Source organism: Chenopodium album, chromosome 15, assembly GCF_948465745.1.
Source record: "Chenopodium album chromosome 15, dcCheAlbu1.1, whole genome shotgun sequence".
NCBI lineage: Eukaryota > Viridiplantae > Streptophyta > Magnoliopsida > Caryophyllales > Amaranthaceae > Chenopodium > Chenopodium album.
The window spans coordinates 21,490,553-21,518,331 of record NC_137848.1 but is presented as its reverse complement, the minus strand read 5'-3'; the positions used below and the strand labels follow the sequence as shown (position 1 = coordinate 21,518,331).

Sequence of the window (27,779 nt, the reverse complement as noted above, 5' to 3'; positions counted from 1 at the left end):
TTATATCTTGAATATTGTAATTATTATCAAACTCATGAAAAGTCAATATGACTACATAATCGATATCTCAACCTGAAGTTTGAGTATGTGAGATTCAACAAGTCTATTTATTCATTGGCAAACTCTCATATAAAACATGAAATGTCTAATTAAAGAATAAAGTTAAGATACCATTGAGTGAGAATAATATTCTCATGGTCCATAAGCGCCATGAGCAAAATATGTAATTAGTTTAATTTCTTAATTCATACGATACTGGAAAATGAAATGTATATGATGATATCAAGTGTTGCCATGAAATTATGTTTGGATAATGTGATTAATTATTGATCATCATTTTGTAGTACATATGACCTCCGGAAGAAGGCATACATCTAATTATTATGATAATTCCAAACAAAACTATCAAATGAAATAGTGGTAAAAACTTGTATTATTTCCACAAATATGAAGAAATGAAGACGCCTCAATAAGTCCATGTGAAGATTTGAAGATTCAAGTTCAATTTGAAAGGATCAATCATCAAGAAATGGTGTTCTGCTACATGGAAGAAGTTACCCAACCATATCGCGTCGGATTTATTGCACTGGAAGATTTCACGTTAATACGTTATGTATTCATCAGGAGGAGAAAATACGCGTTGCACTCTTTTTTCCTTGACTAGGTTTTCCCGGTAAGGTTTTTAATGAGGCAGCATAGCAAGCGTATTACGAAGAGTGTTGTACTCTTTTTCCTTAATTAGGTTTTTATCCCACAGGATTTTCCTATTAAGGTTATAACGAGGCACAATATTCGATAATGGACATCCAAGGGGGAGTGTTATAAAAAATTGTGTGGATATCCATTATCCTCTTTGTATGTTTCCAGAGTATTCTAGATAAATTTATGGTTTAAATTCTTATCCAAACAAACACTAATTATATTGTATATATATATATACCTCATCAATGGAATTGATAGATACTGATTGATTCTCTCCCCAATTCTTCTCTCTCGTTCTATTTATTTCACAACATAATTCATTTTTTATATATGTATTATTAAAACAAATCTAAAGTAGAGACATTGACAAGTCGAGAGAGACAAAAAGGGTAACACAATAATTTCAACAATTCCATTCTTTCCATATGTGGTAAATTTTTTTCACAAAACTTACAATAATGCATTACTTATCAATTTAAACCATTAATTATAACTTTATAATTCTTCATTAAATATTAACCTATATTATTAACCAAAAAAATCTCCCTAATTAAACTAATCCTCATTAGATTCCTCTTCAGTCTTAACCAACCATATCTCTTCACGTCTAAGTGCCAACCACACCCTCCGCTGACCATCACATCAAATCCTGCAGCACCGCATCATCTCCACAACTATTTTGAAACCCTCAAAACCACCATGCCACTTCTATAAACCCAAAAAACCCTATTTGAAACCCTCAAAACCCATTAGGAACCTGGAAACCCCAATCGAAATCCATTTCCAAACCCGAAAATAGCGGCATTGACAAGTCTTTAAGCATGGGTAGGTGGGTGGGTGGCGGCAACAAGGAGAAAGAAGACGAGGAAAAGGAGAACGAGAAAGTGGCAGTGGTGGTTCATATTGAGTGTTTGATTGCAATACTGGTAGGTCAATTGTGGATGTGTGTAAGTTTATGGGAAATTGCTTTTATACCCCCCTTGTTATAGTATGAATAAGGCCAGTTATCTACCCCTTTCTTACACTTTTACATGTCAATTAAGATTTAGGTTACTCCGTAGTTGGTAGTTTGAGTTCAGTTCTATTACAAATAAATTAAGAGTTCCCTTTCATCTTCCTCTGAAAATTGAACCCTCACTTTTATTTTTATTTTTATTTTTGTAAGCCCCAGATACTATACATACGAAATTAATTAAAAAATTATATCCGATGATCAATCAAGTAACAACTACAATTTGATCTTGGCTAACCGAAGGAACCAAGTTTGTTCACATCACTCCACTGTCTTTCCTTCTGCTTCTCCAAGTTACTTTTTCAACTCTGGATTTATATTTGTAATTTTTTTTTATTATTATTGCAAATTCAAACCCTTCTCAATCCACATAATAATTTAATATTTTATTTCTTATTGGATTTCTAATCGGAATCGGAATCCTAATGGTAAACATAATCGTAATGGTTTGTATTATAATTATAAGCTCTTACGTCAAGGTAATATATAAACAATTGGCCTCGTAATAAAATTTCCATCATTCTATAGAAGAAAAAGGAGGAGCTAGCTATGGATTCTACAGGCATAATACCATATAAAAAAAAAGAGACTTGCATCACCAACAACAAGTACTAGTACCACAATTAAGGATCTAAAAGATGATGAAATGTTTGATTTTTTAGTTTCCATTAGAATGCGTTTTCAGTTGTAAGTGAATCTCCAAGTGATGGCTGGCTTTAATATCACATTCTTGCTTAGATCATTATACTAGAAAAGTCCTACATATTGCAAAGTACTAGTCATCTAATAAGTCATCGTTATCCCTTGGTGTATTTCCAGAGGGTTGTCATTCCTGCTTAGATCATTATATTAATTTCATTTACAAGTTATTCATACATAAAAAGAACTCAACCGGTGAATTTGTCCAGCTCTTTATAAATATAAAGTGGGCTTCTATGTATTGGTTTTTTTTTTTATTATTCTTCCTAAAAGGGTGACGGATGGAGTAAATGCAACATTGCAATATGTAGGAATTTTCATTGGTTTGGAAACATAGTATGTTTTAGGTCATCTTCATCAATTTCTTGGGACATGGTTATAAAAGTAAGAAAAAGAATTTAATTAGGCATTCATGATATCTACCTTTCAAACATTGCTGCAAATGGTTAGCCTATCTATAATATTGCCTAAAAGCAAGGCAACTTATGAATGATGAAATGGGTTGATGACGTAGGAAAAGGTAGGTCGTTATCTAATCCTCTCTAGGGACAAACAAATTTATAATCACTTAACAAACCTAAATATGAGTATGGAGGTAAGTCAAGGGTCGAACTACTAAGAACGATTATGTTTAAGTATTTCCAATTAACGCCTAAGCTAGGTCGAAGTCGAAAGTAAACGGTAACACTAATCAACTACCTAAACCAAGAACCAAACTAAAGAAACACTAGGGGATGGGGATCAACAAGTAATCATGACAATTGCAACAACTTGGGAAGAATATGCCAATAATGTCAATCAATGGTTGTGAATACTAATGATAAGAGCTATCAATTCGAATTAAATAGCTATCTCCTAATCGTTAAGCTAGTGCTCTCTACGAATAATAAACTAGGAGAATCATAATCCAAACCAATCGACAATAGCAATTCCTAAATCAATGGGTCGTGTCATTAGAAATCACAATGCAATCTAGCGTAATTCTCAAGACCTAATCAAATTACTGTAGGGAATATTTCAAGCCATTAACCCCAAGCTTGAACCCCACTGTGATCATACACTTAAGCATGGTGGCGTCCAAAGGGAAGGAAGCTAGAGCAAAAGAGTTGCCAACAAGTTTTAGGAACTTGTAAACCGTCCATAGGGTGAAGGTTACACCCCTTAACGATCCATGAGATCGTCAACTCCAAAAGGTCTTGAACCAAATAGGGTTCGGGGATGAGGGCACAAATCCAACCTAAAAGAGATTGAACCTGCCCTAAATAGGCCTCTACTTCATTATTCTCATATTCATGTGCGCTTTCTGACTAACATGCAATCAACAGATTAACCCTAAACCTGTTTATCTATGTTGGTTGAATTTAATGCACAAATAAAACTATTATTGGCGATCACTTGAATTATAATCATATTAGCCCTAAACAAGATTATTAATTATCTTATTAAGCGTGATTACAAGTACAAATTCCCTTTAATCTTGCAAGAGAGGCGTGATCAAGCAATAACAATAATATATATCAAGCAACATAATAATCATCATAATCATCATTATAATCAATCATGTTAAAGCTAAAGCATAATAATAGAAAAATCCTAGGCATGATACTAACAAGATTAATAACAAACCCTAGCATGTCACTAAACAATAAAAATCAAAGCTTTAAACCTAACATGATACTAACATGATATTGATATGATATTAGAAAGCAATAATAACATCGCAGGAATCATAATAAGCATATTTGATATTATAACCTTTTCCCTAAACATGATACTAGAAAGCAATAATAACATCCTAACATGATACTAGGAATTAAACAAATTTAATTAAACATGATTTCTACAAGAATAGAGCAATAAGATTACATACTTTGATGCCTCGTACCTCTTTCTAATAACAAAATACACGCGTTAGTAACTTCAAGGAAAATATAAAATCAAAGAATTTAATCAAATAATTGAAATAGAGATTAGGGACCAAACCCTCAGAAATTATAACCTTTCACGTCTAGGGCGAAGGCAACTTCGAACTCGGCTAGGTGTTTCTAGATCTTGTGAATGCGGAATTTTGTAAGAGGGAAGGTTTAGAAAAAGAGAGAGAGAAAGCTTCTAGATTTTGAGAGAGAAAGATTGTTGATAATTGTTGATGATTAAAAACGGAGGTTCAGGACCCTATTTATAAGAAAATAGTCTGAAAATAGGTAGAATTTGATAAGGAATAAAACTCCACGCTGTCGCTGCAAAACCGACCTTGTTGCTAGGCGACAGGGTCTGTCGCGTGGCGACAGCTTGGATTTCTACGCGCTTTCAACACGGAGTCGACATATGAATCAAAATCGATTTGTAAAATCCGTATGAAACTGAAATCGTATTTTTCAAACAATAATATTTTATTCCAAATAAAACTTTATCAAAATATAATTATTAATTCTAATATTATTAGGATTAAAAAGAACCTTCTAGAGAATTCTAGAAGACTATAATCAATTCTAATAACTTTAGGAATAATAATTAACATTGGGCCCTCCCATAGATCATTGGGCCGCATGTAAAGATCAAACCGGGCCCAGTTTAGTATTTTGGCCATAACTTCCTCATTATTCATCGAAATTGGGCTTATAATATATCGTTGGAAAGCTCTTTGCAAGCCCCATCCAACTACACTATTATTGGACCCTTTTCGTGGACCAAACTAAAATGGATTGGCTGTTTTCATAAAATAGAGTTGTTTTTGAAAAGAGAAAGAAAGATTTAATAAAAACTAACCGCAACACCTGACCTTTCACACTTTCACCTTATTCGATAATCATTCGACGCAAAAGGTATTCATCACTGGGTTTGGTTTTGGGGAGACACATTTGGGTGTCTACAGAAGCCCCCACTTTGACTGAGTTTGGAGAAACACAAGTTTCGAAAACGAAAGTCAAAGTAGCGATAGGGATAGTGAATGATTCAGAACGTTCTGCGATCCTAAATCATTCTTGTAACGCCGATACCTGCAAACTAGCGTTAATTAAACAGATAAGAGAATTAAGAAACGCGTATCTTGCACCGTCGAGCACACGTCTCTGAAGGTAACCGATTTGTTGCATTTTGTTTTGACGACCTTCCACAAGCTAGAGAACGTCATCCCGCCTGAAGACTGCTACGCTTGTAACTGCCTCCAACTTCTGCTGTGATAATCTTCCGCAAGCCAGGGAATACTATCGAAGATAACTCTACCTGTAGCCATCTTCAGTTTTTTGTGACCATCTTCCACATCCTAGGGAACACGATCGAAGATAACTCTGCTTGTAGCCATCTTCAGTTTTTTGTGACCATCTTCCACAACCTAGGGAACACGATCGAAGATAACTCTTCTTGTAGCCATCTTCATTTTTTGCGACAATACTCCGAAGAATATCACCGAAGACCAATGCCTGTTGATCTTTTAAAGCTCGCTTGAACTTTGCTTCCGCTATGCCAGTACGTCGGCGCTTCTGCTGCTTATGAACCATTACGTCGGTGCCTTTGCTGTTTATGAACCATTATGTCGGTGCCTCTACTGTTTATGAACCATTATGTCAGTGCCTCTGCTGTTTATGAACCATTATGTCGGTGCCTTGTAATGAGCCAATGTTTAGGCTCTTTAAGCTAAGTGAGACGATCCTTTATCAGGTCGATCACTTGATTTAATCGTGATCGAGCCGATCATTTAAATCATGTCAAGTTGCTTAGAGGGGCTAACTAGCGTACCAAGGAACCCGAAATTGCTGCACGAGGTTCACATAACCATATTATGGAGCCTAGTATTCTGGCGCCGCTCCAGCGCTAGCCGGAACTGATTGTCCCCGCTTTTCGTTCTTGTCGCCAGGCGACAAACTTGTCGTTTGACGACAGAGTCGGGTTTTTTAAATACCCTCCCTTTCTTCTTCATTTTCCGTCGCTGCTGTTCTGTTTTTCGCATTCGCTCAAGAACTTCGATCTTCACGTTTTCGTTCAATTCTCAACCGAATTCGCTCAAACTTCTTGCAAATTAAAGCTTATTCCATCTATTTTCCCGATCCATGTAAGTTAATTTAAACTCGACTTGGTTTTTTCTGAATTGTGCGTTCTTTGTTCACGAATTTTCTGGAAATTCGAACATGTTTTTGCTTAATTCGCTTCTTTTGCTGAATTTTATGCCTTGAAATTGATTGATTATGTTTATGCATTGCCTTGGGAGTGTTTTGAGACTTGTTTGACTCAATTTGGTGGAGAAATGAGCGATTCACCATTGTTGGACCTCTTGAGGTCGTGAAGAACAATGTGATCCATTCTTGATGTTTTTACTAGTTCTTCTTGTACAATTTGTCACAATATTTGTCATAGTATTGCAAGAAATTGTTTGATTACTTGAAAATGCTAATTAAGCTCATGTTGAATTTGTGCTCTGTTTTTGTACTACGTACTCCATTTTTGCGAACATAGTATCATGCGGCTAGGCAAACCTTAGATACCATAGAGCCTCATTCTTTATTATTTGCATAATATAGCATGGTTAGGCAACGCGGCTCTGGTTCTCAGTCGAGGGATGCACGCCAGGAGGACGAGCCCGTCGGCGAGGGTGAGGACCTCTCTACTAGACTTGGACCTCTTCCAGAGTGGGATGAGCACACTCTTTTCTTTTCTCCCGAGCACCATATTTCCGAGCGGGTGCGACTCGGGCTCATCAGCGGGAGGACTCGTAGTCATGGTTCAGGCAACAGCGTCATCGGTACGCTATATAAAGCGTATTTCAGTAGAGACGAGGTGTTGCGACAGCTTTGGGAGTCCTGTGGGTTGACTCCCCTCTTTCGGGCCACTCAGGCCATGTACTCTTATGATGGGGGTAACCTCGTTGTCCGAGCTTTGGTGGAGTTCTTTTGGGACACCACCAACACCTTTCACTTTCCCTGGGGTGAGATGACGGTTACTCCTGCCGACTTCAGTCTCATCACAGGTTTGGAGTTTCGTTTTTCCCCGCTGCCTTTTGATAGTGATATTACTGTCTACTCACCGATGGTTTTGGATTTATTGGGTTCGATTGCTGTTCAGGCCCATGCCGAGGCTCAGCCGGGACAGCTTAGTTCCTGTTGCATCCGCCGTTCTACCCTAGTAGCGTCTTTTGAGGATGATGCGACCACTCGCGAGCAAGGGGTGCGCATCTTTGTTCTTATTTTGCTGTCAGGGACCTTTTTTCCTGACAAGGGTAGTCGAGTACTTCTCTACTACCTACGAGTTGTTCGCGACCTTTCTCTGGTCGGGACGTATGACTGGGCCAGCTTGGCCTATGCTGACTTTCTTCTGGGCCTGCGACGTTCCTGCCGTCATAGGGCCTTGTCTGGAGAGGTCGCACTTTCCAGTTTCTGGAGGGTCGTAGAAGTATATTTCCATCCTTTTGAAATTAGCTCTAGACTTGTGCAAGCATTTGTTGACTTTTCCTCATCCATGTATATTTGGTTCTACGAGTACTTCCCCTCGCTTGCACTGGTGAGACCTTTACCTCGCGAGCTTCCCGTTGGCGCTGGTTGGGGAGGTCGTGCTGGCCAGGTCGAGACTGCACGCATTTGAGATCTAATCCTCTCGGTAGGTTCTCATGAACATTTGTTTTTTTATATTACTTTTTTTTTTCGAGTGCATTGATCTTACATAGCTGTTTTGTAGGAGCTTGACGTGGTATACCGACCGTGGGCTGATTTAGCTATACCTGCGCTGGCTGCGCGATATATTGCCGAGCGTCGTTACTTTCAGGGGACGTATGACGCTACAGTGTATCTTGGCGAGAGGGTAGCTAACCAGCACTCCTCGGATGTTTTCGTTGTCCCCGCTTGCCCGCCTCAACATATGTTTCATGAGGCGTTGATGCGTGACTGTGCGAGTCGATCGTCTCCTGGCACTCCCTGGTGGTCTCATGTCCATTCAGGGCAGAGCTACTAGGATGACTTGCTGCCCTTGCTAGCGCTGGCTCCTGTTTTGTCTGAGGAGGCAGCGATATGCTTTGGCTTTTATTTCTCTTTAGGTAGCCCCCAAGTGAATTCTTATCTTTTGAATTTTATTTTATGAGGCTGGGCCTAGGGAGTTCGTCCCTCCGAGGATGTCTATCTATTACTAGGGCACGTTCGGACCGATCGAGGAGATGATTCCTCTAGCCCCCGAGGATCAGCGTTTTGTGGAGTGCTCCATTCCTCGTCACCAGACTCGGGTAAGCTTATCTTATTTTCTTGCTTTTGTATTTGTTCTGTATTATCATTGACATTATTCCCTTGACAGTTTTCTCGCGAGGTGGTGACTGCTATGGCGAGGTGTATAGACGCCTTTCGTAGCCAGCTCGTGAGGTTACGGGACCGAGCTTCCTGTCGAAGGAACGACGTTGAGGAGGTATCTCTCTTATCTTTCTTTTTCATTATATTCTTTCCTTAGTGTCTGACTTGATTTGCCTTTGCAGGGACAGCCTATTCCTTCACCCCGCACTCGGTCGAGACCCGAGGCTAGGAGAGAGCCGAGTAGATCTGGCTCGAGGCGTCGCCGCACTTCTGATAGCGGCCGAGGTGGTCGGTTTGAGGCTACTCCGACCGAGGGCTCGGCTTCTTCACCTGAGGATGTCTTTGCTGGGCCGACGGGCCAAGGAGGTGCGACATCGACTCCTTTGATGGGTGGTGGGACGTACGAGGTCGGCTCGTCGTCGCAGCAGCCCTTGCAGCCTCAACCGTTGTCGATGGGTGAGCCTAGGTGGACTGGCCCTGAGCTAAGATTTCCGCCGACTGACGGATCAGGAGATGGTGAGGAGCATACTCCCCGGACTACAGCGTTCTTTGATATGATGGGCGTACCTCATCATTTACGACCTCCGGCGCCATAGTTTGTACCTGTACTTATTTTTGACTTCATAGGATTTAGTCTCATATACAAACTTTTTATATTAAGCCTTTTTTATTTTATTTTTCATTTTATGTGCATGTGAGTGTGAGTATGTGCATCTGTGACTTTAATTTTTGCGCAAAATTTTCCGTCATTTTTATTATCAATGGAGGGTATCCGACTTTCTCCCCCAAAAGAAAAAAAATGAAAAATAAAATGATATCGACCAAAAATAAGCCTAAGCTCAATTTAATCGAAAAGGAAGAAAGGTAATATGGAATGGATTTGTATGAGAGTATTGAATAACAGGGTGTAATATGCAAAATCAAAGTCGAATCGAAGTCAGAAGAACGCAGGTTGCATAGCGCGTAATTGTCGCTTGCTCAGATGCGTTTTCGCCACGCGTGTACTTTTGTCACCAGGCAACAGGTTTTGTCGCCAAGCGACAGACGTTGTCGTCAGGCGACAAACGTGTCGTTTGGCGACAGACTTGGTTTTCCAAATCCTTACAGAATTCGAAATCTGCCAAAAAATTTGTTTATAAATAGCCCCATTCCTACGAGAAATCTTCGTTGCCCTTATGAATTCCCGGTTTCACAGGAAGTTGAGCGATTTGACGGGTATTGGTGTGGTAGGCCTTTATGGAAAGTGATTTCCTACAAGGCTCCACCTTCTTTGTCCAATAATGTGAAGCAATGGTTGACTGGTAGATCTCAAAAGGACCGAACCAAAATGGAGAAAACCAATGTGAAGACTCGCCTTGGTGACAAGAAAATGCCTGCTAAGGAACGCCTAGGTGAAAGAGTTGAGTTTAAGACTCCTGTGACGCCTAAAAAGAAGAGTGCTAAGAAAGACAAAGGGAAAAGAAAGGTGGACTCTTCAAAAAATAAGGTTTGGGTAGAGAAGAAGCATGGAGTTTTAGCTGTGGGAGAGACTATCTATACTAAAATCGAATGTAGAGCTCTGATGGATGTCTCTTGGAAAAAGTGATGGATGAAGAAGAAGCATCTGACAAAAATTGGAAAAGAATGAAGAAAGAAAAGAAAGATTAGAGTATTGCTTTTCCTTCGATTTATTAAACATGTTAAGTTAATTTTAATTTTTTAAGCTTTATTTAAATTCCATCAATGATGTAATTTTTTTTACTTATTAATGCAATTTCAGCTTTTTGATTAAATTAACTTTACATTTTTTCATATGAAAACAACTTAAAATATTTTTTCCGAAAAATTTCTTCAAGTACGGAAGTCGAAAAAATTTCCAGAATGCACCGAAGTTGTCCAGTTATACGCAGAAAATTGGCGTCGCTCATGCGAGTCTGTCACCAAGATTTTCGCCTTGTCGCCTGGCGACACGGTTGTCGTCTGGTGACAATTTTTTTTATTTATTTTTTATTTATTTTTTTTTTTTTACTGAGACACGGAATGTTTGATAATTAATGTGGCCGCACCCTTTAGAGGGTTGCCTACGTATCCTTTCTTAAGGAATCAGGCCAAACGTAGCTCTCTTGAGTGTCCTACTTAAGTAATTATGGGTAGTACTTCTTGAGTTAGTCAAGATTGGTCATGTTTGAGAATTCATTGTCGTCCATGTCGGTTAACTGAGTTGCGCCTCTTGATAGGATTGTTTTGACAATGTATGGTCTGGACCAATTGGGCCTGAATTTGCCTCTTGGATCCAACACATTTTTCTTTAGTGCTTTTAGTACCAAATCTCCAACCTTGATGTTTCTTGTCTTGACCTTCTTGTTGAAGTGTCTAGCCATACGAGTTTGGTAGCATTGGGTATGATGTAGAGCTTCTAGTCGTTTTTCATCAAGTAGAATTAACTCTTCATACCGTGCTCTAGTCCATTCAACTTCATCGAGTTTACTTTCTAACGCAATGCGTAGAGAAGGTATTTCTAGTTCTACAGGGTGTACGGCATCCATTCCATAGACTAAAGCGAATGGCGTGTTTCCTGTTGATGTTCGAATTAACGTGCGATAACCCCAAAGTGCAAAATGGAGTTTTTCAGGCCAATCCTTGTAATTTTCTGTCATTTTCTCGATGATAGTTTTTAAATTTTTGTTAGCTGCTTCAACTGCTCCATTTGCTTGAGGTCTATAAGGGGAAGAATGGTGATGTTTAATACCATACTTTTGTAACAATTCTTCACATTCGGCGTGAAAGTGAGTTCCATTGTCGGTTATCATCTCATGTGGGACTCCATATCGACAAATTATGTTCCTTTCGATAAAGAGTGCTACATGTTTTGCAGTGAGTTTAGCATATGATTGTGCTTCTACCCACTTTGTGAAGTAATCGATTGCTACCAAGATGTATTCATGACCTCCTTGTCCAAGAGGTGTCATCTTTCCGATTATATCGATTCCCCATGTTGAGAATGGCCATGGTGAGGTGTAAGTGTAGAGAAGGGATGGAGGAATATGTTGCAAGTTTGCATAAATTTGGCACTTAGGGCATCTTTTTACATATTGATGACAATCCCTATTCATGGTAGTCCAATAATATCCTTCTTGCATTATCTTTTGGACTAGCATTTTACCATTAACATGTGTTCCACATACTCCTTCGTGGACTATTCTCATAGTCCTTTGAGCGTCTTTCATGCCTACACATAATAGGGCTCGACCTTTAGGTACCCTTTTGTGTAGCTCATCATTTATGAGTACGTATTGGGAAGCCAAAAGTCTCAAAGCTCGTTTTACTCTTTTGTCAGCATGAGGAGGGTATTCTCCTTTGGTGACATAATTGAGTATGTCGGCATACCATGGTTCTTCTTCTTCTTCTTCTTCTTCTTGGATTGTTTCATCATCCTCTATAGCTTGAATATATGCTGGTTTGTGTCTTTTCTCTATTGTTAGAGGCATTTGCTCAATTTCCTTAGGAATCCTAACCATTAAGGCTAATCTTGCCAAGGCATCGGCAAATTGATTTTCTTCTCTAGGTAGATATGTGTATTCCACCTTTTCCAATTGATCGGTGAGAGTTTCCAGATAGGTTTGGTAAGGGGCTAAGCTTTCGCTCCTTACTTTCCATCTTTTGGATATTTGGTTGATGTTCAAGGAAGAATCTCCGAATATTCGGAGTTTCTTGACACCCAATGCTAAAGCTGTTTCGAGGCCTACCACACATGCTTCGTACTCTGCAGCATTGTTGGTAACGTCGAAATCTAACTTTATTGAGATTGGAACATGCTCCTCTTTAGGTGATACTAGTAGGATACGCCACATCCCTTTTGGTTTGAGGCTCCATCGAAGTATAAAGTCCAAGTATCATCTTCCGTGACCATTAAGTCTTCATCTGGAAATTCATTGTCGTGTATTGGTGTCGGATCTTCTATTGGAAAGTCCGCTAAGAAGTCCGAGACTACAGATCCTTTAATAGCCTTTTGAGGCATGAACCTTACATCAAACTGGGCTAGGTTGACTATCCACCTTGTGATGCGTCCGTTAAGCGTGGATTTCTCGAATAAGTACCTGAGAGGATCCATTCGTGACACTACAAAGACTGTGTGAACAAGCATGTAATGTCTTAACTTGGTTGTGGCCCACACAATGCGAGGCACAATTTCTCGAGTGGTGTATAGCGTGCTTCATATTCGAGCATCTTTTTGCTTAGGTAGTAGATGGCGTTTTCTTTTCCTTCTACTTCTTGTGCGAGCATAGCTCCCATTGTTTCTTTGGTGACTGTTAAGTACAGCCTTAGAGGAATTCCTGGAAGCGCTGGGGCTAATACGGGAGGATTGGCGAGATAGGCTTTGATCTTCTCAAAGGCTTTTTGACACTCGTCGTCCCATATTACTGGCACATTTTTCTTAAGCGTCTTGAATATTGGTTCGCATATTGTCGTTAGCTTAGATATGAACCTACTTATGTATTGCAACCGGCCAATAAATCCTCGAATTTGCTTCTTGGTTTTGGGCGGTGGCATTGACATGATTGCTTTGATCTTGGTTGGGTCTATCTCTATTCCTCTAGAGCTTATGACGTATTCCAAGAGTTTGCCTGAGGTTACTCCAAAAGCACACTTGGATGGATTCAACCTCATGTTGTATTTTCTTAGCCTCTCGAAGAATTTTCTTAAGGCCTCTTGATGTCCTGGATGATCTCTAGATTTCACAATCATGTCGTTCACGTATATTTCGACTTCTTTGTGCATCATGTCGTGGAGTAAGGTAGTTGCTGCTCGTTGGTAAGTGGCACCCGCGTTTTTCAACCCGAATGGCATTTCTATGTAATAGTAAGTACCCCAAGGTGTTATAAATGTTGTTTTCTCCATGTCTTCCTCGGCCCTGAGGATCTGGTTGTACCCTGTGTATCCGTCCATAAATGAGAGAAGTGCGTGATTCGCTGTATTATCTACCAAAATATCGATGTGTGGTAAAGGGAAGTCGTCCTTTGGACTTGCCTTATTTAGATCTCAATAGTCGACACACATTCGAACCCTACCATCCTTTTTTGAAACTGGGACTACATTTGCAACCCATTTAGGGTATTTGGATACCCTGATAAAACCTGCAGTTATTTGCTTTTGTACTTCTTCTTTTATTTTAAGAGCTACGTCGGGTTTCATTTGACGTAACTTTTGTTTTACAGGTTTCATTCCTGGGATTAGTGGTATAGTGTGTTGAGCTATTTCTCTATTAATGCCTGGCATATCTTCATATGACCATGCGAATACATCGATGAATTCTTTAAGTAGGTTAATTAAATCGGTTCTTTCATCTTTGTTTAACGTGAGTCCGATTTTAACTTCTCTTTTGATGGTTGGATCTTTTGAGATATCAACCATTTCAGTGTCCTCAATTATTGGTGTTTTATTTTCAAGTGTTTCCATTGCTTTAATGATTTCTTTGTCATTTTCATCGTTAGTTAAGCAATACTCGTCATTTGGAGCTAAAGAGAAACACGAGGAATAAGGGGAAGAAGACATATTATTAAACTCAAAAATCATTACATCTAATAAAGAAATGTCCGTTGGGACTTGATTACTAACTATCCTAGGAGTAGATGATAAAATAGAAGAATTAGAGGGAGGTGCTACAACTAGAGACTTAGAGGACTTGATAGGGGAAGACTCAGACTCAGACTCTAACTCAGACGATTCTTCGAACAGTGGCCTTTGTCCTGTAGTTATTGAGATCTTCTTTCCGTTTGCAGTAGTCACTTTCACTGTCTTGCGCCATCCTCGCACTAAGTCCTCTGCCGAAGTGATGAGCTTGGAGGGATCAAAATTCTCGCTTTGTAGGACTGTTTGAATGAGTGAAGAGTTATCCTCTATGTATCTTGGCTCATTCTTTTCTTGCCCAAAGAGAAATCCCATGACATTAAAGTCAAAGCATGGGGGTGCTTTTTTTCTTTATGTATGGGAGTTGGAATCTCATCTAGAAAGCAATAATCCAGAAATATTTCGAACGCAGGCTGTCTTATGCCGTTTACAACGAAGGGTTCTGGAAATTCGTAACATGGATAATCTTCTCTCTCTCTTATGAACTGTCCATTTAAGGTAAGAGGGTATTGATCCATTGGGATTGCTTTCTTTTGTGCGCGAGCATTTCTACGTGCTTTTGATTTTTCCTGGGCTCTCTTTAGATCTTCGAGATTCGGTTCGAAACCAAGTTCGAAAGTATCTAATTTAGGGAGGCCAGGTAGTCCCATCTGTTTTGCTATCCCTTTCTTCTTTCCTAGGGTCATTCCAGGGAAGTGTCCTTGTTTTCTCAGGATAGCATTGGTTATCATGTTTGAGTGGAGGTCATAGTGAAGAGGGGTCCTTTCATCTTCCTCGATCAAGGAGACCTCTTCATTAAAGCCCCACAGATCTTCGTCATTCTCATCGTGCTCCACATTGATTAGTGGGTTTTCTACTGTTTTGATCCTCATAGGTGAAGCATCGATTGTAATTGGTACTCCTCCAACTATGGATTTCACTTGTTGGTGAAGAGATGAAGGGATGGCCTTGAGGTCATGAAGCCAAGGGCGTCCCAACAGTAATTTGAACGAAGCCTTAATATCTACCACTTGGAATGTGGTGGCATGCACAATTACTCCCGTCGTTATGTTCATGGTAATTGTGCCCAATGCTTGGCGACGTGAGTTATCGTAAGCTCTTATCCCTTGTGTTGATGGAGAAAAATCTCCATCCCTTATCCCCAACATCCTTGCAGTCCTAAGTGGGCAAACATTAGTTGCCGATCCATTATCTACAAGAGTCATAGGGACGTTCATTCTCTTGCAAATTACTGTGAGATTGAGAGCTTTGTTGTGTTTATCACCTTCCGGCGGTAGATCTTTGTCGGAAAAAGTGATCAAATGAGTAGGACTTGGGAGGTCACTTGTGAGGAAATTAGCCAACCCCTCAGGAGTATTAACCGATTTTATCCCTACTTTAGCTAAGGCATCCATGACTGCGATTCTATGTTCTCGGGATGTAGCTAGAAGTTTCCATACGTTCATTTCGACTTTAGTCTTTTTTAATTGTTTGACAACATCGTTGTCTTCTATGATTGGTATGGGAACTTGTTGAGTAGTGGGAATAGGTTGTGTAGTAATGGGAGGTTGCATTCTCCCAGACCTTGTGAGGACATCTATTAGTGAATCCTCTTCATTCCAAATGTCACCTACTGGGTATATTGTCGAGAGTGGAGTTTCTTCGACGTCCTTGAGGTAGACATCCTCATCATCACTATCTTAAACCCCATTAATGGTAGCATCTCGTTCTTGTGGGATTTGAACTAGCTTCTTGTTATCAATCAATCTTTGGACCAAGTCTTTGAACTTAAAACAATTTTCTATAGTATGTCCTCCCGATTGATGATATGGGCAATAGTACCTATCTGTTCTTTTTAGTGATTCAAATGGGCTCGGTTCGAGAGGTTGAATTTTACCATTCTCGGAGAGCATTTTGAACATGTTTGCATAAGAAGTTCCAATTGGAGTGTATGGCCTATTGCTCCTTTTGGGTGTGTCAATTACTTGGAGGGAGAATGATTTCTTTCCTTTAGGCAGAGGTCTACTTTTGAGTAGTTCATTTAGTTCTTTTACCACTTCCATGGCCTCGCGTAGTAATTCTCTTGCTTCCAACACAACCTGAATAAGGATACACACTTCTTGTTTTGTCGCAGGTTCTTGTCCACAAGGAAAATGATACTCGGCATCTTCGAAGATTTCCTCCTCTTCTTCAATAGCTTCGACCGGTTTGATGAGGTTTGAGGGGTCAACCTGATTTTCCTCGTCGGAAATGGCCAAGGAATCTGACAGTGGTGCGCTATTGATACTTGGCTTCTTGCTTGCAGGGGGCAAGGCAAGTTTGTTGTTATCAATTAAATCCTGGATTGCTTCTTTTAGCTTCCAACAATTTTCTGTGAGATGGCCCCTGCCCTGATGATATTTGCAATGTGCATTGGGGTTCCAGCTAGCCATTCTCTTCTCGACAGGTGGGTCCCCAAACGGTCCTATGGGAGTTATAAAACCTTTTGCATGTAAGCGATCAAATGCGGTGTCATAACTCATACCAATAGGAGTAAAGTTCCTTCTAAGTGGTTTCTTTTGTCCTTGATTATTCATGGTGAGGACTTCACTCAAATTAAAGGTGCTAACATTATTTGAGTGGGTGGTTTTGGAAGAAGAAGGATTATCGTTCTTCTTGCCTTTCAAGCCACTACTAGAGGTACTGTTAGCAGCTTTCTGTTTAGCTAGGTCGTCTTCAATATTGATACCAATGTCATAGACGGCCTTAAAGGTGTGCAAGTTATTTTAGTATTTGAGATGCTTGGAATATTTTTCTTGGAGGTTCTTGATAAACATCCTCACAGATTCTTTCTCACTAGGCACCTCAACCATCTTGGCAGAAGTTTCCCTCCATTTATTAAAGAAGGAAGTAAAGCCTTCATTCTCTTTCTGCTTGAGTATTTCAAGTTCCCTATGATCAGTTTCAACTTGAATATTGCATTTATATCTATCGATGAAAGCTTTTACAATTGACTCCCAACTGGAGGTTTTCTCTTTATCGAGGGAGAAATACAATTGCTGACAAACGGTTTCTAAAGATAGAGAAAATACAGAATGAAAAGATTTTTTGTCTATTCCCTTAATATTCATTACAGTTTCAAAAGCTCTTAAATGAAAATAAAGGTTATCCATTGCTTTGAATTTCGGGATGTCGTTGGCATTGAACTTCTGCGGAAGAAGATCCTTGTCCACCGAGACCCCTTGTGAGCTAATGCCTTGCAATCTATAGTCATTAGATAATCTGCTCAAACTTTCCTGGATGAGCTCCATTTGTTGTTGTCTCACAGGGTCATTGATTTGGAGAGTCAGATTCTTCAACATTTCAGCCATGTTAGCCACTTGTCCCTTGAGTTCGTTGACTTCTTCCTAACTTGCCATTGTCTTCTTAGCTTTCCTTCTTCGATTGATTGGCTTATCAAAAAGTGAGACTTGAACAAAAGTGTTGTCCTCGATTAAACGCCCTTCCTTTTTTAACCACGCGCTGTAGATTAAACCATATTTGTTTTAATGACTTGACTCAAATTGATTTTGACTTTATGGGTATAAAAAACAAAAATAGGGTGTATATTTTTGGTATATTTTTGGGTATGGGTTCAAACAAGTGGTTCAATTGGAGGATTAATATCCGACTTACCCCCCTAAAAAAATGACGGAAAACACGCATTCAAGACTCTCTAAACATGATCAAGGTGTGACATACATATTAAGTGTGTGTTTTATAAGTGAGTGCAAGTGACATGTTTTGACTCTTGTGTATGACCATGGGACTAGGTGCCTAGAATCAATTAAGGACTTGACAAATTGATTAAACTGATTAGCAGACTGTTAAATAAACTCGTCGTGATGACTCGAGTAAAAATCTGGACTGTCGCCGGAACAACAGAACTGTCGCCACAATTTAAAGCTTGTCGCCAGTCGACAAACAGTAAGCTGCGGCGCCACAGCCCAAAACTCCTGCGCCATTTCTAGAACATTAATCTGGGACTGTTTCTAGTGATTGTACTCTAAGGGGACATGCCTAAAGTCGTACTAAGTCAGATTAATTATTTAATTAGTCAAATTAATTAATTCATTAATTAGACAAAGTCCTTTTTAGTCATTAATTGGTTTATTAGACTTAAACACAAGTCAAACAAACGGTTAGCACATATAAAGTATGCACAAGCAAAGAATGCACAAATAGTCAAGTAGTCACAACATAATGCAATGAGTTTGCAACCTAACCAGGGCTCTAGTTTTCTAAAGTTTGGGATATGGGTTAGTCAAATAGGGTCCATGGTTATGAGTCCGGATGCACCGCGCGGAAGCCTTACCTTTGGAAGGGTTGGCGCGAGTGGATGGGACCCCGCAAGTTAAAAAACTTGCTTCCATGGTTTGGTGGATTCACAAACTCGGATGTACCCATCGTTGCCAGGAGCGTTCGATTGGGTAGATGGAGCGTGAACCCCCAGGGGGTTATTTTCATATGTAGAGCACATATGGGTTTCACAAAAGTGAGAAAAACTTAATCAGGAAGTAGAATCGAGCCAACAGTGCTAGAAATGGTCAAAACAAGAAGGCAGAGTTCTGGCTCAGTATTGGAAGAACTTGGCGCCAGACTACAGGGACTGTCGCCGCAAAAGCACCTCTGTCGCCAAGCGACAAAACAGTCGCCAGGAGACAGAAGCACTTTACATGCGACAATCCTGTTTTCTAGACGCTAGTTCCTACATGCCTCAGCAGGTATCTACGTTCTTAGAATTTTCCAGATTTCGCAGCGTTATTTAAATTCTAGTTGTGAAAGATATTTCTCAAATTTCCTACGTGTAAAAATCCTATGTTTTTTACTCATTTCGGATGTTCTATCCAATGAGGACCTTTTTTATGCATATGACAATAATGCTAATCAAAATTACGCACATGAAATACTTAGAACTTTTCGACTCTCATCCAAAGGGAATTAAAATGCTAATCATATGACAATAATGCTAATCATTGCCGAAATAAATTTCAGGAATTAAAATAGAAATCCTCCCCAGTGGAGTCGCCAAAAACTGTAGGGAATATTTCAAGCCATTAACCCCAAGCTTGAACCCCACTGTGATCATACACTTAAGCATGGTGGCGTCCAAAGGGAAGGAAGCTAGAGCAAAAGAGTTGCCAACAAGTTTTAGGAACTTGTAAACCGTTCATAGGGTGAAGGTTACACCCCTTAACGATCCATGAGATCGTCAACTCCAAAAGGTCTTGAACCAAATAGGGTTCAGGGATGAGGGTACAAATCCAACCTAAAAGAGATTGAACCTGCCCTAAATAGGCCTCTACTTCATTATTCTCATATTCATGTGCGCTTTCTGACTAACATGCAATCAACAGATTAACCCTAAACCTGTTTAACTATGTTGGTTGAATTTAATGCACAAATAAAACTATTATTGGCGATCACTTGAATTATAATCATATTAGCCCTAAACAAGATTATTAATTATCTTATTAAGCGTGATTACAAGAGAGGCGTGATCAAGCAATAACAATAATATATATCAAGCAACATAATAATCATCATAATCATCATTATAATCAATCATGTTAAAGCTAAAGCATAATAATAGCAAGATCCTAGGCATGATACTAACAAGATTAATAACAAACCCTAGCATGTCACTAAACAATAAAAATCAAAGCTTTAAACCTAACATGATACTAACATGATATTGATATGATATTAGAAAGCAATAATAACATCGCAGGAATCATAATAAGCATATTTGATATTATAACCTTTTCCCTAAACATGATACTAGAAAGCAATAATAACATCCTAACATGATACTAGGAATTAAACAAATCTAAACATGTTTTCTACAAGAATAGAGCAATAAGATTACATACTTTGATGCCTCGTACCTCTTTCTAATAACAAAATACACGCGTTAGTAACTTCAAGGAAAATATAAATTCAAAGAATTAAATCAAATAATTGAAATAGAGATTAGGGACCAAACCTCAGAAATTATAACCTTTCACGTCTAGGGCGAAGGCAACTTCGAACTCGGCTAGGTGTTTCTAGATCTTGTGAATGCGGAATTTTATAAGAGGGAAGGTTTAGAAAAAGAGAGAGAGAAAGATTGTTGATAATTGTTGATGATTAAAAACGGAGGTTCAGGATCCTATTTATAAGAAAACAGTCCGGAAATAGGTAGAATTTGATAAGGAATAAAACTCCACGCTGTCGCTGCAAAACCGACCTTATCGCTAGGCAACAGGGTCTGTCGCGTGGCGACAAGGCTTATCGCGTGGCGACAGGTCTGGATTTCTACGCGCTTTCAACACGGAGTCCACATATGAATCAAAATCGATTTGTAAAATCCGTATGAAACTGAAATCGTATTTTTCAAATAATAATATTTTATTCCAAATAAAACTTTATCAAAATATAATTATTACTTCTAATCTTATTAGGATTAAAAAGAACCTTCTAGAGAATTCTAGAAGACTATAATCAATTCTAATAACTTTAGGAATAATAATTAACATTGGGCCCTCCCCTAGATCATTGGGCCGCATGTAAAGATCAAACCGGGCCCAGTTTAGTATTTTGGTCATAACTTCCTCATTATTCATCGGAATTGGGCTTATAATATATCGTTGGAAAGCTCTTTGCAAGCCCTATCCAATTACACTATTATTGGACCCTTGTCGTGGACCAAACTAAACTGGATTGGCTGTTTCATAAAATAGAGTTGTTTTCGAAAACAGAAAGATAGAATTTAATAAAAACTAACCGCAACACCCGACCTTTCACACTTTCACCTTATTCGATAATCATTTGACGCAAAAGATATTCATCACTGGGTTTGGTTTTGGGGAGACACATTTGGGTGTCTACAATTACACACATTCAAACTTACATTATTCACTTTAATCTCAACAATCAATCAACATAATTCCCAAATTAATCACAATCAATCAATCATACAAGTTTCACCCAATCCCTAGCCAAACAACTACTCAAGAACCATCATCTAATCAACAAGTAAGTAAAGAAATCAAGAATCAACAAAATATGAAGAACAATTACACTAATCAAGATCAAACATCAAAATCAAACCAAACAAGCATGAAATTAAACAAGCAATAAAATGAGATAGAGTTTGAAACCTCATTAATTGATTATGGAGATCTTCAATACAATTGTCACCTTGAATCTTCAATCTCTCAAATCCTGAATGAAATCCCTCACTTTTTCTCTCTAAATATACTCCTAAAACTAACCCTAGCTCTAGAGAGAGAAGCTCTCAAGCTAAGTTAAAATATGAGAGAGAAATTCTAAGCTAGTCTAAAGTTCTTCAAAAAAAAGAAAGGTCTCAAGTATATACAGCAAGGGAGCAAATTAGGCTCGATCAACCTATGGTGCGCACGCACAAGAGGGTGTGCGCGCGAGCACCAACCTATGGTGCGCACGCACAGAAGGGTGTGCGCCCGTGCACCACATGGTGTGCCAGTCATGCCCCCTGCTGGCGTTCACGCACCATAGTGATGGTCGTGCACTCGACCTCTTGCTTTAGTTCTAGCGCTCACAAGCGTGCTCCTCATCGACGCTCTCGTATGATGCTCACGAAGAAGGAAGACTTTAAATCTTTATTTTTGCGTGTTCATGATCAAGACATGCGATGATGGTGATGCACGAGAGCGCTAATGCCAAGAATAGGAGCTTGCTTCTTATCTTGAACTCTAGCCAACCAAATAATATGTGGTCTTGTCCCGAGCATCCAAAAGACTTGGAGAACCTTCCAAAGTAGATCCCGAGACCCGAATAAAGCCTACAATAAAAGAAAGTAAAGCGAGTAAAGTAGAAAAGACGAAAATACCCTTATTTCACAAGAAAGCACAAAATAAGAGAAACGAAGAAAATAAAGCATAAATGAACGAAACTAAAGCATTATTTAAAGAGAAAAGCTATAAAATAGAAGGAAAACATCCTAAAATGTTATCATATGAGTGCCATAAATGACACTATAAGTTGATCACATCCATGCATTATAAAAAAAAACAAGGATGGGAAGTACGCGTTAGTTTTTATTTGAATTGTGTGCTTCCCCATAAATCCTCATGTTTGGCCACACAAAGTGAGAAAGGTACCCACCACCTGATTCACCAATTCTTAGCACTTCCAAGCAAGTCTACATCTCTTCTTATTTGTGACTTCACGTTTTTTATTGACGTAATTTGGTAACCCATATTATATATTTTTTGAGGGTAATTTGAAGGAAGAGAAAGAGTTCCAATGAAGGTGAGGGGGTTGATATTGGGGGAGTTTGTGCATGAGTATGTTGTCACAGTTTTTAACTATTAGAAAAAATGCTATTTGAAACTGGTGAAATTGACTTTTTGTAACTAGTATTGTTGGCTGCGAATGCCACCGTTACAACTAGTAAATATTATTCATAGCCGGCTAATGTTAGTTACAAATAATATACTATTCGTAACTGGCTTAACCTAACGCCAGTTAAAAAAGTCTATTTTCCAAGGTAGAACGCATACTATTCGTAACTGACGTTAAATTACGCCAGTTACAATTAGGGTATCATTTGTAACTGGCATAGCCTAACGCCAGTTACGAATAGTATTTTTTTAAAAAAAATAAATAAAATGGAAGCAATAGCAAATTCTTCTACTGCCACCAACCTGTACACTATATATTTTTTTAAATGTAAAGACCATAAGTTATTAATAAACTTTTATAAAATAAAATAATTATCAATCTAACTAATGTAAGGCCAATTTTAAGCGACCTCTACATTTATATACATCATCATCTACAATAATATTAAATTGATATGTACTTGTAAATTACAAACATGTCTCTCCCAATTAACAATAAATAAAACTGTATTACTAAAAAAGCTAGTTAGTTAAACAATACAATCGTCATCCTTCAAATTTTGACGATTTTGTCTGTGTCTGCTTCACAAATTTGACTATTCTCTCTGTATGAATTTTCAAGTACACGAAAAATCAGAGCTGATCGGAAACTTACTAGAAGTCATGCACCAGCTCCATCAACTAGCTTCTTGAGCTCGATTTGACATTTCACATCCTGAAAATGAGAATTTACAAATTATAGTAATGAAGTAATTCTTGTCAAAAAAAAAAAAAAAAAAAAAAAAGTGAAGTAATTGAAAGATTGGCAGTGACTATTGACTATAATATTGATAAAATAATCATCGATGTTTTTTAAAGAGTTTTATATTTTCAAGAGAATTTTTACTAAAAGCCTATAACATTATATTGCCCATAAGAAAGCCTATAACATGTTGACTTTTAAAAAATGTAAGTAATGCAAGAGATTTTTACTAATTTTATTTTATGAAAAGTATTATTGAGCCGCCTTAAATCTGATTCATTGAACCCAACAAATTCCTTAGCCAAAAATTTGCCAATGTGAATTTTGATCTACATTGAACAAGACTATAAAAAAAAAAAAATAAATAAATAAAATAAAAAAAAAAAAAAAAAAAAAAAAAATCCCTAAATAACTGAAACTAAATCAAGCAACTCAATCAAAAGAAATTTACCTCTACACTAATTGAGAAAGCAAACCAAAAGACGAGAAGAAGCTTCATTGTCATTTAAACTGAAAAAAAAAAAGATTTCTTTAAACCATTATTAGTAGCATTAAAAAAAAACAAAAAAAAAACAAAAAAAACAGAGAAGAGGGCCTGACCAGCGTTTTGATAGATATAAAACTCCCAAAAGACTACCATCTGATGACTAGCATTATGCATGATATCACTCCTGATAGAAAATTAATCAAACTCTCACACTTGATGATTTGATTGGATCTGGATTTTAAGTTCCACACAGACTTCTAATCTAAGCAATCAAGCATTTATCCTAATTCAATCTTGAATAAAACATTAAAGGTTTGAATGCTAACTCCAAACACTCGAATATAATTCACTAACAATTTTTTTTATCTTATTATTGTATCAACTCTCTAGCCCTTGAATGAAATTAGACATTTATTTATACTAATGATAAAATCATGGGCTTATTAACTAGCAAAACAGTTAAACAAGTGATAATAAAACAAGATCATAACACAAGGTTACTCAATAAGCCAAGTAATTAAATTAGGGAGTCAATTTAGAATCAAGTGACTACTTAATCAATTCATGCCTTAAATTCTACATCATATTATCAATTTATCACTACTACGAGAAAAAATATAACTCCATATGACACAACAACCATCGGATAGTGATCCCACTCGTGTAAAGTTTATGAGCAGCTCAATTAAGGGATCAATAATTCAATTAAGCCATGCAAGTAAAAGAAAAGAACTAATTAAACATGATAAGCTAAAATCTTCAAACAAATTCAGTCACAACAATAGCCGAGGTTTAAAAAATAAGGCCCAAGTGGGCAATGTTTTCACAACTGCTAATTGAAATCCTGTATATATATGGACAAAGATACTTTGCTACCTGCTAATTTGCTCGAGGGTACACTTTGAGAGACAGAGAGCAACCCCTGATGCAACTTCCATATAATTGTATATGTTTACCGGATTGTCCATGTGAGGAACAGGGCAAATTTCTGCAAAACAAGAAAGAAGACATGTATTTAAGATACAGTCATATTTCAATACTTAGAAACACCAAAAACAGAATGATACTCAATACATTAGCAACCTCTAGGTTTATACCAATACCATCCAATAACGCATAGCTAAATAACCCAGAAACCTTAACCTCGAATTTCTATCAAATTAAGGTTGTAATTTGACCACCATAAGATTAATTTGGCGAAAATCATTTTGATTGACAATAAAATAAATGTAATTCGAATAAATCAAGTGTAATTTGATTGAAATTGCTGAAATTCGATAGAATTAATTGCGCTAAAAAAGTTGATTGAATAATTTGCCCTAAAATTAGAACTTTGAAGTTTCTTTTAATCTAACTAAATTTCGAATCAAAATACTGAAATTCGAGGAATATATGATTGAATTATTACCACAATTTAATTGTATAATTCGAATAATGAATATATACTGCAATTATATTAACAAATTCGAATTAAATTCCTACAGAAGAGGAATAATTCGAAACTCACTTAGTTAGTGCAGTGGTGGCGCAACGATGCAGCAGTGCAGTGGTGCTTCGATGGGTGCGGCGGTGCGCCATTGTGCCGATGACTACGAGCGTGCATCAGTGGGTGCGGTAGTGGGTTCGGCGGTGCAACGATTGACGCTTCTTTCAGAGTGAATGAGGTGAAAGTGAAAATTAGCGTGGGATATATTTCTCTTTCATGAATAGATTAATTTGAGGGAAAAGTAATTCTAATATCTAAAAAAAAAAAAAAAAAAAAAAAAAACTCAAGAAAAATATACCAGTAATTAATTGATTTTTTTTATTTTATTTTGGGTAATAAACAATAGAAAACGGTTATCATAAGTAATCGTTCTTTATTTATAAACCCATAAAACGCCTACAGTAGAAATACGTTCTATATAATTGTAGAGAACGTCTGTCTTTGCTAACCGTTTTGTATTTTGCGATTCTTATTCTAGTGTTTGTAGTAGTGTTACTTAGCTAACTTATCAACAACAAAATTTAATATGAATTTTAGGGCTATTATTAAATTAAGAAAGGGAAAATTACAAGAACCCTAATTCAAAAAATTACATATCTTAAAACCTTGATATAGAACCACTAAAGCTGAACCCAAATTCGAAAAACTAAAACAATATTGAATGGAGTGAAGAAGAAACTGTAGGAGGAAGAAGGAATTTTAACCAGTAGCACGAGAAGTTGGAGCGAAAGTGAAAAAAATAAAAGGTTTAAATCCTTTGTTTGTTTGCAACGAGAAATTGTTTCCTCTAACTTCAATAAAAATTAAATGAAAATTAAATAAAATTAATAGGAAGTAGTAAATTAATATTTATAACTGGCATTTGTAAGATAGTTACAAACTTTTTGGTTAAAGTTTCTTTGACTTAATATTTGTAACTGACGTTTTTAAGCTAGTTACAAACGCTTTGGTCAAAGTTTCTTTGACTTAATATTTGTTACTGACGTTTGTAAGTTAGTTACAAACTTTTTTGTCAAAGTTTCTTTGACTTAATTGTAACTGACATTTATTTAGTCAGGTACTAACAAAAATTCAAACAATGATAAACCACATATTAGTAACTGACATTTAATACACCGGTTACTAATATCATGAAATTTGTAACTGGCATTATCTTAGTCGGTTACTATAGATGTTTTCGTAACTACCATAACATACGCCAGTTACTAATAGGGCATTACAAATAGCATTTTTTCTACTAATTGATGTTTTCTCTATGCGACAAAGTGGGACTGGCGTTAGTGTTTGAAGTTATTTACCATCTCCTATTACACGTACATTTTTTTTACGTTGTACATCAGCGCAATCATTTGAGATGCGCGTGAGTGGCGCGCGCGACTGATTGTGATGCGCGTGCCACCTGTTGGTGTAATATCGCAATTTAATTTTTCCCCTTTTTTCAGATTTGGCTCATGGAGCGCTTGCAAATTGTCGATCAGCCACAAAATCTTGAGGCTAACAGAGTAAGAATGTTCCCTGGTCGTCGCATTCTTTACAAACATAAGAATGAAGAACAATGGACGTCTTTTTTCTGTCATGGGGTTCCTAACATACGCTTCTTGATTCCTTGGTGGAACATAAGTAGTATGATTGGGAATAGTTTTAATTGTCCCTACATTAGGCTTTTAGGCCTTTCTAGTATCACTTACATCTTTCCTTGTAGGGTGATGAGACAATATGAGATGAAACAAGTTATTTCCCCACAAGATTGTGATACCCCTAAGGATGTGGTCTTTAAACCTGAACGAATTCCCCGTTGGATGGAATATTGGTCAAGTCTTCCTAGGTGGGTAGTGCAAAATCCTATGGCGAGCATAGTACTATCTTCCTTTTCTAAAGCTTGGATGAATGCGGCGGACAAAGGAGAGTTAAATAAGGCTCGATCACAAAATCAAGCCGCCTTGACTCGTAATCCGCCCAAGCATTCAATGCATTCGGCCACTACTACTCCTAATGCCCAAAACAAAGGAGTGAGAAGAAAATTAGACTTCTCCTCATCACCTAAGGCTCGTTCAAAGGAACCAAAAAGGAAGGCTCCTCCTAAACCTGCGCAACAAGGTGTGAAGATTAAGGAACCTTCATCAAATACTCGAAAAAGGCTCCAACAAATGCTAAGGACAAAGGAAAGAGAGTTGAAAAGGCCCCAATTCCTAAGTTGAAAAATAATGTTTGGGTCAAGAAAAAGGGCGAAGGGGAAAGCTCTAATGCTGCTGAAAGTACTGCGATGGAAACTACTCCTTCATCAACTGTGACGATTGAGGATGTTTTGGGTATTTTTGTCCCTCAGGAGAGTTACAGCTCGAAGACTGGTCCGGCAGCACCTGTACCTACAAAGCAACGGAGACTCCGGTTGGTTGGAGCTCCGCCTCCGACGATAAA

General features: G+C 37.9%; 1 long non-coding RNA gene across 2 annotated transcripts; it reads right to left on the bottom strand.

Annotated features, from left to right (window-relative positions):
- Nucleotides 1–23,129: 23,129 nt before the first annotated feature.
- On the bottom strand, nucleotides 23,130–25,573 carry LOC145582079 (uncharacterized). 2 transcript variants are annotated; one of them, XR_014099746.1, is made up of 5 exons: nucleotides 25,383–25,573; nucleotides 24,752–24,863; nucleotides 23,989–24,059; nucleotides 23,840–23,898; nucleotides 23,130–23,361 (listed from the first exon to the last, which is right to left on the bottom strand). It is a non-coding gene; the product is annotated as an uncharacterized LOC145582079 (long non-coding RNA). The 2 variants fall into 2 exon arrangements; XR_014099745.1 differs by having other exon boundaries at nucleotides 23,989–24,863.
- Between the last annotated feature and the right edge of the window lie 2,206 nt (nucleotides 25,574–27,779).